Here is an 11,363-nt window from a genome sequence, read left to right as displayed (position 1 = left end):
GCACCAATCCAGACGCGCATGTAAGCTAACTGGGTGCATTTAATCAGCCATTTTAATGTCATCTAGCCAGACAGTCAGACACTCCGTATTTTACACATAAATGAAAGGTCGGTCATGCCTGCTAACTTCGCCCATGAAATCTCACTTTTACGTTCTTGACGTACGTAGACGGGGAACAAAAGCCCCGTAGAGAACCAGAGCGTAAAACCTACAGAAAACGGATCGAAGGGCTGAATTTCAGACCACAGGAGAAAGCGGCCATGCTGATCTGCACTGTAATCCGGAGACGGTCAGAGTAATCTGCCAAAGCGGATGTGTTCAGATTCATACTCATACTGAATGAAATGCACTAGAGGTCATAAAGATGGTGAACTACCATGGCGTTGCTCAAGCATAACCCACTAATGTTAGTATTCAAAAAAGCTACTGAAAACACATCTGCTAATGTTGATTTCTAGCTGACACTGGTTTAGCGTCAGTATATCATACATGGATACTCCTACAGGGGCTCACAACCAGCATATAGAGAGGGTGTGGAGAACATACAAAGAAACTGTTTGGAGGTTTAGAAGCAACTGGACAGAGGAGCTGTTAAAGGATCACTGGACAGTATTAGAATGGTAGGAATGGTTAGCAAAAAAACACACCATAATGGCTCTCTAGGAAGATTTATTCATGATTTTGGAAAGAAGTCCTACTATGCATATTTATTAACAGGCACATTAGTCTGAAGACATTAAATCTTTTTTTAATGTGTGTATTTTACTGTTTAGTGAGACATAATCAAATAAAGCTGAAATACAATTTCAAATGTGTTATAAATATGTTAATGTATAGTCATTCTGAATTGTCATGTAATTCAGGGTTGTTCATTAGTGTCACATTAGTGAAATTCAAGGTGAAGTACATGCTCTTTTGAAATGTACAGCAAATAGTGATGATTAAACAGTAACTAACTTCTGTTCCTAGTACTATACAGAACAAAATACTGTTGCTCCTTTCTTGTCTTTTTGGTACATTTTGGTCAAATCCTTTAGCTGGTGTTATTACCTCTGTCATTTTATGGAGGCAGGGAAATAAAAAATGTGTTACAGCCAGTACTTCATACTTACAATAGTAATGTTTACCAACCTTTGTAAATGTCTATATATTGAGATGTTTTGCAACTTTAGATAAGGGGCTCCAACATGTTTTATAAATTGTTACCAAGTCATTTATACATTTCTTAACAGACTTAAGATGTCCAGAGTGACTTTGTTGTGCATAACACAATAGCATATTTCATAAATGCACTTAAAACATTTTAATAAGTGCAAAACCAATGTTCAGGTAAATGCATCTTCAGTTGGCGTATGAACAATGAGGGACTCTAGTGTTCAGACAACCAGAGGAACTTCACCACCTGCAGGGCTACAAAAAGGAGTCTTGATGCTTGTCCTCCAAGCATCTTAAAGGATGGAGGTTAAACAGGTTGCACCTGAAGCTCAGTGAGTTCTAGGTACAGGTTGGGTTTCACCATTGTAAGGCTCGTGACATGACAGCAAATGGTTATGACTACAGCAAAGTTTTACACGAGCGGACAGAGTTACCAGGACGTTCTTATATCTCATAAAGTGTAGACAAGAAAACATGTAGACTGTGAATATTACAGCAGGACATGTTCAGTCCCAAGATGCCTCAAAGACATGTAGACTGTGAATATTACAGCAGGACATGTTCAGTCCCAAGATGCCTCAAAGACATGTAGACTGTGAATATTACAGCAGGACATGTTCAGTCCCAAGATGCCTCAAAGACATGTAGACTGTGAATATTACAGCAGGACATGTTCAGTCCCAAGATGCCTCAGAGACATGTAGACTGTGAATATTACAGCCGGACATGTTCAGTCCCAAGACGCCTCAAAGACATGTAGACTGTGAATATTACAGCAGGACATGTTCAGTCCCAGGACGCCTCAGAGACATGTAGACTGTGAATATTACAGCAGGACATGTTCAGTCCCAGTATGCCTCAAAGACATGTAGACTGTGAATATTACAGCAGGACATGTTCAGTCCCAAGATGCCTCAGAGACATGTAGACTGTGAATATTACAACAGGACATGTTCAGTCCCAGGACGCCTCAGAGACATGTAGACTGTGAATATTACAGCAGGACATGTCCTCAAACACAGTTCCCACAAAGAGGGTTTATTGTAAAACACGTTTAAAGAAGGCAAGAGGTGAGGAAACATCTCTGGTTATTCTAGGAAATACGACCTGCCACCTAAAGCCCCTGGAGCTCCGACTCAAAACCCTACACACAGTAACCTAACAACATTCTCAACATTTACTGGCTCAATTCATTATCTAATAAAGAATAGCGCTTAATAACCCAATTAAGCATAACATCTGACGTCCTGATCTGTTCATGATCAGATAATTATGAAGTGAGAGCTTAGATACATCTTATAAATGATTACTAGTATATTAATTCATGATGAATAACACTAATCGATTAGTTCATGATTAGTTCATTATGAATTACAAGCATATAAATGCTCTATAAACTATCGTTATTATAACGTGTTAGCCTAAAATGCTTCATGCCCTCTCCATTCCCTCTTCTCTGACCTGTCTCCCAGATGGAGGGACGAACTAACACTCTTGCAATCATAAATTCTCCAACATCAATCACAAAAAGTTTAGATATGGTTAAACAGCAAGATAAAAAGGAATAATGGACAAAGAGAAATGGTGAGTATGAGAGACATGGAGGCACAGGAACAGTGACCTACCACACAATGTTAAAGGCCACGAAATGCGGTCAACAGTGTTTGAAGCACTGCATGTAACATGCTGCAACATACTATAAGAGACACAGCTACTTTTGAGGCAATGCCATGATCACTCTGTCTTTTCATGCTTCAGAGGGAACTCTCAACAGAAAAATTAATCCAACAATGTTGATATCTTTTACCTGTACCTCCATTCTCTTTGTATATATTTATCCATATGGTATACTTGTATCCATTGTGAGGTCTTGCTCATTGCTGTGAGCAGCAATTCTAAGGATCCTTTGTATGTTGTGTTTCCTTTGGTTGTGACTACATTTTCATTTTCATACTTATGGCTTACAGTTTTGGATCCTCCCTGTCTGTTTAGTTTGCTCGGTTTGAACGGCCTGTTGGATTACTTGACATCACTACAAGCTGGACTCTACCTATTGTTTTGATTACTGAACATGTACTGTTAGGGAGCGTGGGACTGGGTCCGCACCGCAACTCTGTGCTGTTCTTTGTTACAGCTGTGAGCTTCCTAATTATTTGAGAGGCAAAGAGGCTACAAACCTAACACTTACATCATTCCCATTATGAATACTTACATCTCGTGATGCTTTGTTATTAGTGTCATCACTTTTAACACTTGGCCCACTGAGTGCAGTTCTTGAGTGCTCTGGATTCGTCTTTGCGTGCGTTGATGCCTCATTTTCCTCCTTCGCAACATCACCGCTGAAAGGTTCATTCTCTTTGTGCTGCGATGACTCTGCAACTCTGACCACCTGCTGGTTGTCTGCCTCATCCCCACTGTACAGATTCTCTGCATCCCATAAGGTTTCCACATACACTCTCTGTCTGTTTTCTTTTGGCCTGATGTGTCTCCTCTGGTGAACTTCAGGACTGCTGTGACCTTGGTTGCGCATCTGATTGATTCTATTGCCCTCCTGGCCTGGGTGCACTCTGGGCTGCAAAATGCGGTCAGCGTCACCTCGTGCCCAGAGGTTCCTGTCCTCCACTTCGTCTACCTCCCTCGGTGGAGGGCGAGAAGGGGGTTGCACAGCAGGTGGAGGGTCCCCTCGCCAACCTCGCAGTGGTCTAACAACAGCATGCTGGATAGCTACTTGGGCACTGCCATACATAAACACCTGAGGAGGTTAAGAGTTATTCACTTTGCAGTTGTACTGAAAAATTCATGAGCTAGGTTGCAATAGCTTGATCCAAAAAAAATATGTACAGGACAATTGATTGGGTGCTGAAATCACATTGAAATTTGTACATTCAAAGAAAGGGTGTGTGTTACTTCACAATTAAAAAATGTTTTGTTTAACAGTGCACTATTACCTAGTGTGACAGTTTGCAGTGGTCCAGGAATACATTAAAAAAGCATTTGTTATTTGGAAAGCTTACTGGAAAGAACTTACTGGAAAGTTATTGCTTACACAGTTAAATACAAAGCCAGCCAGCATTTCTGAGCACTTCTTACCAAGATACTGAGCACAATAGTGACAAGCACAGGTGTTTGGAGAGGGAGAGGCAGGTCTTTAAGCAAGGCTCTGAGAAATTCACTAATGCCTGTCCGATGTGCTTCAAAGGGTCTGTAATAAATGTGGTGATGGTGATAGTGATGGCCTACGAAGACAGAAAAATCAAACAGGTAGGTATTTCATTTAGTAATGTTTCGAATAACTCAAACAGGATAACTAAAAAGTATGAACCTTGGTTGGAGGCACTAGCAAGATGGGGTTCACCATGAGAACTTCGTAGTATTGTTTAAAAGGATCATCCTGAAGAGTCCATGTGGTTCAAAACCACTCTAAGAGGATACACAGACAATAATAAATCACACGCCACAGTAAACCTGTACCTTTTTTTTTTACTTTCAAAAATTGTTCCCAATTAGTCACCAATTCCCATTCGTCTAAGCCTGCACAATACAGGTGATAGCCCCACCTATTCTAGGAGAGTGAAGGCCAACACACCCCCACGTTTGAAGCATATGAAGTGACCCACTATATCTTTAATAGTGCTATTCACACAGCACTGCAGAGTAGCACAACAGGGGGCTGTCTACCAGGGCACCAGATCAGTTTGGTGATTTGCACATTGTATTACCAATAAGTAAAAAACGAATCATGTTATCCTTGCCAAGACAGAACACTCATGCATGGTGAGTTTCAAGGCAACAGAGACAAACACAGAGTTGTCTCCTGGTCTCACCCCTGAGATTATCTTTCCAGTCAATTTTCTTAAGTCCAGTACACTTCTCATACACATTCTCCACCTTTATAACATCAGCCTGTTGTTTAGCTAATTCAATCTGGAAAAAAGCAAACGCACACAAAGCCAACACAATTATTTAAAATCAATGGCTATAAAAACCCCATTAAACTTAAAAAAAAAACATCCGTTAACAAATCTGTATGACTTATAGTATATATTCACAATAACAGCCATTTTAGATGAGCTGGATACATATTTTAAAAGTGTACCAGGAAAGTAGTCATTCTGGTGAAGTGTGAATTAATATAAATAAAATTAAGTTGGACTCTACCTTGTAGAGATACAGCCAGTTCCACGCCAAGCTAATGACAAAACATACGGTAAACATTCTCTTAAACTGCACAAACCAGGAGACTGTGGACCACATCTCAGTGCAGATAATGAGCAGAACAATCAAGATAAAGAAGGAGACCTGTATAAGAAAAAGTGTGAAGTGTCAAAATATTTCATTACAGTGGAGTTAAGATTGTCACATCAACAGTTACCGTAAAGTTTTGTTCACAGGGCAAATGTGATCTTTTCATCAGGTCTTTTTTCACCTTAATGACAGTTTCCAGCTCCACACCAAAAGTATCCTCAAAGCGCCACTTCCAAGCCTCATAGTCATGGAGCTTAAAGTTGATCAGTATTTGACTAAGAGCTTCATCCAAAGCCCCTGTTCTCCAGGTTCCGTCATGATTCAGAAGATTCTCGATCTCTGTGACCCCTTGCTTTGACAGCTTTACTTCAGCATCGTGGTGCATGACAGCATTAATATCAGTGGGCTGCAAGTTCAAACACACAGTGCATGAGTGATACAGAAGTATGGAAAAAGGGAATGGTTTATAGCTCCTATGGCATTATTATACCAAGTCAAGTTTCTCAATTTTCTTCAGAAGCTTTTGGAGAAAGCGCTTGAACACTGGAGAACATGTTTGCTGTTGGGAGGAAAATGCTGCACTCCTTTTGTGCCCTTCAAGCTAGAAGAGATACAATAAAGGAAAATATGATCAGTGAACTAAAATGTTTTCGATTACATAAAACTGCTGAATTATACTAATTAGACTACTGCATGTCTTGCATTTGCACTGAGTGCGCTTTTTAAGGTTACATATTTGTATCCGAAAGTTGTCAGCACACTTGAGGAAAACAGCAATCAAATAATCATTAACAAAACTTGCAAAAATCAGAATTTCTCATTTCTCAGCAGACAGACACAGATCATTTCAGGTTTACAGATTCACAAATGATGCCTTCTTCCATATAAGTATATACTCATGTTTCAAAACTTTTTTACTGAAATTTATCACTGTTAGCATTCCTTAATTAGGTTAAATAAAATTCTACACAATTACAATGAGCTTAATTTAAACATTTCAGTGGTTCTCCCGGATACATATACACATCTGCATTGCAAAAAAGACTCACCTCTCTTTGTACCCTTTGCAACATGTTGGTACACTGTGAAATGTCCATGTACAGTTGCACTTGACTACCATCTGAAATGAAGTCTCTTCTTTTAGTGGGAACATAACTGTAGCTGAAGGCCTATAAAACAACAATGATAGCTTCAACAACATAAACTGGTCATCTGCTGTATGTTTCATAGGGATGTGCATCTCTCCCTTACAAGACTATCCGATACGGAGATTTTATATATCTATCTCCTCCTGACTACCAGTAGTTCAATTTTGTCCTCCAGAGTACATATTTAGACTTAAATATGTCCCACACCCCAGCTAACTCCTTTTCTTCTTTAAAGAGGACATTTAGAACTTTTAAATGATGCCAATATTATGGGTTATATTATATTATATTATACTCCTATCAAAGTAATATATTGTTATATTACATTAGAAAGTGGTTATAGTTATAGTTACATAATGGCATAGAAAAAGGTAGACAAATTCATTTCAGACTTGTCATTATGTTTACTTTCCAACAGACCCAGTTGGACAGGAAAGACTTGCTGTATGAAAAAACATTTTGACCTTATAAACCGATGCGTCTCACACACTCATGATCAGGTTCCTCACCTTGACAGTTAGAGGGAGAAATACGAAAAGTAGCCATTACAAATATTATAATATTATAAACACATAACTCTTCAGTATATGGCAAATGGCTGATCTGTGGCTAAATTGTGGTTGAAAAAAGTGCTTAATATTTAATACTTAATCACCTTACATGAGGTGAGCAGACCTTTGTCCAATTTCCCATCTTTTTAATAAAATCCAAAGGTCTTCGTAAAGACAAATCCGTGAGTCTTCCGCAGTATCTTAGATCGTATTCAAGTAGAATTACACCAAAGCGACTCGTAACTTTACAATCGAGCCATCGATCGGTTTGTGGTGCTTTTAGCAGCTGTACGATACGGACGGCGGTGCGGATCCAGTTCTCCGTGTATCGATGTGTGCGCGTATTTAACGTTAAAGCCGCTTTCCGGTCCGTATCGGTGCATCATCATCATCACACCCCGAACGTTTCAGCGACATGCAGCAGCTTCAAAAGTGTCCACGGTGCCTTTTACCTCGTCGGGATCTTTCATGCTTTTTGCATCGTTAATAGCCACAAAAAAGCTGCAGACAGCGAGAAGAGTCCCGAAGGAGCCCAACAGCCGAACGTGGGATGTTCTCATAATTATCATCAAGTCCGCTTGTCCGCAAACTACTCGTTTTCATACGCCAACATATCACATATTTACTGTTACCGACTGAGTTTTTCTTTGAATTTCCTAATTTCATTGCTGACATAGCAACAACTGGCAATGCAACAGATGTGTCATTAATGCAGTGACTCTACCTCAACTTGGATCGATTAACCATGTACGGCTCACCGGAGACTGTGATACATATAACATCCCAAAGTGTACTTAATTCTGAGCAAAATCTAACTAGCCTCATTACTGCTGAACTATGAGGGGCCATTTAGGGAGAAATCAGGGAAACACTACTTGTACATACATATGAAACATTTTCACATAAATAGCCTACTACTTACATTTGTGTATAATAATTTAAACTTGCATATACACGCACTTGCCCACTCAATCCCTGGTGCGTAAACATAGAGTTGCACTATGCTTAAGTTGGTATGGGGGTGTCTGTGTGTATATAACAATTTTCAGTGCGCCCAGAAGTCATTTCATTGTAATTTGAAGGCAGATATTTAACATGTGTACAGTGTGTATAATAGACAGAGGAAGACTGCTGAACTATTAATATTAGGACAGTTATTGACATTTGTGTAATAAGTAGTGCTTCTCTTAATGACAAATGTAACTGTTTTCCCATATAGAATTGTGTGCTTTATATTGTTTGGAAGAACTTTTTCTTCTCATTTAGAAATATGTGGACTAAGTGCTCAGATTGTCTTATTATTTATTATGCTCAGTCTCAGCATTTTTGGCAGATTTCACCACGTTATTACGAACGTGGATACGTTATCTTGTCATTATAAACAGCGTGAGATGTGAAGCTAAGCAAAGCACGTGCAGAATTACTAACAAACAACAAGTCAGACGTGATTAAAAGAGTAATTTAAAGAAACTAGGACATACTAAACACAGCTGTGTGAGAGCTAATGCTCTGAAGCAAAAGCTCTAAAGGGGTAAACTGACTCTGCTCCTTATACCTAGACTTCACCCCCAGAGAGGGGTGCTCTGTAATGCTGTTTACCCATTCCTTGCTCCTTATGGCGATGAACATTCCTGCAGTACCAGAGCATTCAACAGGACAGACACAGTTTGCAAGATAAAATAAGCCTAATCCCTCTTTACCACACCTGCAGGTCACGAAGCAACATTTCAACAGTCGCTTTGTTCACACTATATACAGAGACAGAGTATGCAGACTAAACTATTCATATAGGATTACATAAAGAAAGGATTAACATGATTATATATGAATCATTACATATGAATCACACGATAATACATGATCGAATAATATTTTCCATCACACGTCCCCCCTTTGATTCTTATACAATCATTTGTAATTTCATTCATCATAGGGTCTAAGTGGGTCCGGAACCCAGTCAAGTTTTGTAAGCGAGATCGGGGTAATCTTTTCATCCGAATATGTCTTTCAGCTGGTAATCGTTCTGATCACCAGCATACGAACCATCTTCAACAGCTTGAATAAGATGATACCTGGTGTCCATATTCATGCGGATGGTACTCAGCATACATCTACACAGTAAGGGTGCACAACATACAATTAAGGCAAGCAGGTTCGACATTGCCTGTTTCCTGCATCATTTTAGCTAATCCCCCTTTAATGGTTCCATTTGCCCTTTCTACCGCCCCTGCGCTAGCAGGGTGATAGCTGCAGTGTTTTCTCATATCTACTCCTAGATATTTAGTCAGAGCTTTTAACCCTTCGTGTACAAAGGGTGTTCCGGTGTCACTGGACACTCGTTGAGGCAACCCCCACCGGGGAATAATTTCTCTCAGTAGCGCTTTTGCTACTGCATCACTATCTTGTTTTCCCGTTGGGAAGGCCTCCACCCACTTACTAAATATGCACACACACACAAGCATGTATCTCTTCCCTTCTGCTGGTGTTAGTTCTACAAAATCTATTTGCCCATGTTGAAATGGTTCACTAGGTGGCGGGTGTCCGGCGGGTGCATGTTTGGTATGATTGTCTGCATGCGGTGTATTTTGTGCACATACCAGGCATCGGGAACAAACATTTTGGGTGTGTGTGTTTATTCCCGGTGCATACCAATGTCTCGTTATACTCTCCACTATCCCCCCTTTGCTCATGTGACTCCTCCCATGAGCAATCTCAATCAGTCCTTTCATGTAAGATGTGGGGAGACATGGTTTGTTCATGTCTGGGTGTACCCATATCCCGCCTATTTGTTTACACCCCCCTTTTTTCCATTTCGCATAATCTTGTGGAGTGGCTTTGGTAGTTATTCTGGTTTCAATATCTGCTTGTGCCATTTGTGGATCGAGCGGCTGTAACGCTGTGAGTTGAGCTACTTTATCCGCCTTCGTGTGTGCGGCACACTTCATAATTAGTACACTGAACCACTTGCTGTCTGGTGGGATCTGAGAGAGAATGGTGTGCGGATTTGGAACTTCTGGGGCCCTAGGGTGTACTGCCGTGTTGACAGCCTGCAAATCCTGCACAAATCTCCATTCATCTTTCCCTGGCTTCTTAACTGGGAAGATCGGAGTACGTACCAGTGAGTCACGATTACTCCTGCTTGCTTTAATGATTGGAACACAGGCCTAATACCCTCTGCTGCCTCTGGTTTCAGAGGGTATTGGTGTTGGTGTGGTCTATAATCAGATTTTGGGGTGATATGGACAGGCTCGCATCCTTTTATTAAAACCACATCCTTTTTTCCCTGTGCCCATAACCCTGCAGGAACTGTTTTCACTTCCTCTTCCACTTCCTCTGAGAGGGTAACAGAGGCTGCCATAATTACCATATTTGGACTCACAAGCTTGACCCCCCCGTTTGTAATATAACCTATACGGGGCATTTTCCACACTTCTATGCTCGGGCTATACATAATGTCACACTGGGGTTCTTTTACCCAGTCGGTTGCGCTCAACACGCGTTTAGTCCATAATCCTACTCTCTGCCAGTCTGGGTCGGCATGTATGCTAGCCAGCGACACATGAGGCGCTACATGCGAGACCGAATATAAAGATTTCTGTTTAGCTGAGAGCTGCACCACTCCCATGCTATAGCTGTGATAATCAAACTCCTCTAAATCAAATTTCTGCTCAAAATCAACGTCTGGTCCCTCATGGACCTCCATCGTACAGCGAATAGAGTCACTTTGTTTAACCGTCAGCTCACCAGGTAGCGTGTTAGTAACTTCAGTCATAAAATGTGTTAGTACTTCCCCAGCAGTGCACTGCAATTCATAAACATATAAAGGGACCCCCCCTTCTAACTGGACTCCCTGTGTGGGTGTTTCCCACTTGACAAATAACCCCTCTGGGTTGCTGCTAATTGTGCATCCAAGTTTACACATCAGCTCTCTAGCTAACAAATTAATTGGGCACGTTTCTGACACCAAAAAACTATGTTTGAATCGGCCATTTCCTAAACTACATTGGAGAGGCTCGGACATCCTTTCATCGATGGGAAGGCCTCCCACTCCAATTACTGTTATCCCATACCCTGGTCTCGTTCTACATTCTAGTAAACCTTCTCTCAACACCGAGTGGGTGGCACCACTGTCAACCAAACACTTAACATTTTTTCCCCTCTACATTCTCACTTACTTCAGGGAGGCCTCTTGACCCTTTACTAATCTGCTGTAGTAATTGGTCATTTAAATCGGTCATTTAAACTTCCCTTTTGCCGTCTTCCT

The 11,363-nt window shown here is 40.7% G+C and overlaps 1 pseudogene; it reads right to left on the bottom strand.

Annotated features, from left to right (window-relative positions):
* LOC113568596 (chloride channel CLIC-like protein 1) overlaps positions 1-7,569 on the bottom strand; it is a 15,875-nt pseudogene extending 8,306 nt beyond the window's left edge.
* Positions 7,570-11,363: the final 3,794 nt, after the last annotated feature.

The sequence above is a fragment of the Electrophorus electricus genome, unplaced genomic scaffold (genome assembly GCF_041902795.1).
Source record: "Electrophorus electricus isolate QZ-2024a unplaced genomic scaffold, ASM4190279v1 Scaffold66, whole genome shotgun sequence".
NCBI lineage: Eukaryota > Metazoa > Chordata > Actinopteri > Gymnotiformes > Gymnotidae > Electrophorus > Electrophorus electricus.
Note: the sequence above shows the minus strand (reverse complement) of the source record. Positions and strands in the feature narration are given on the sequence as shown.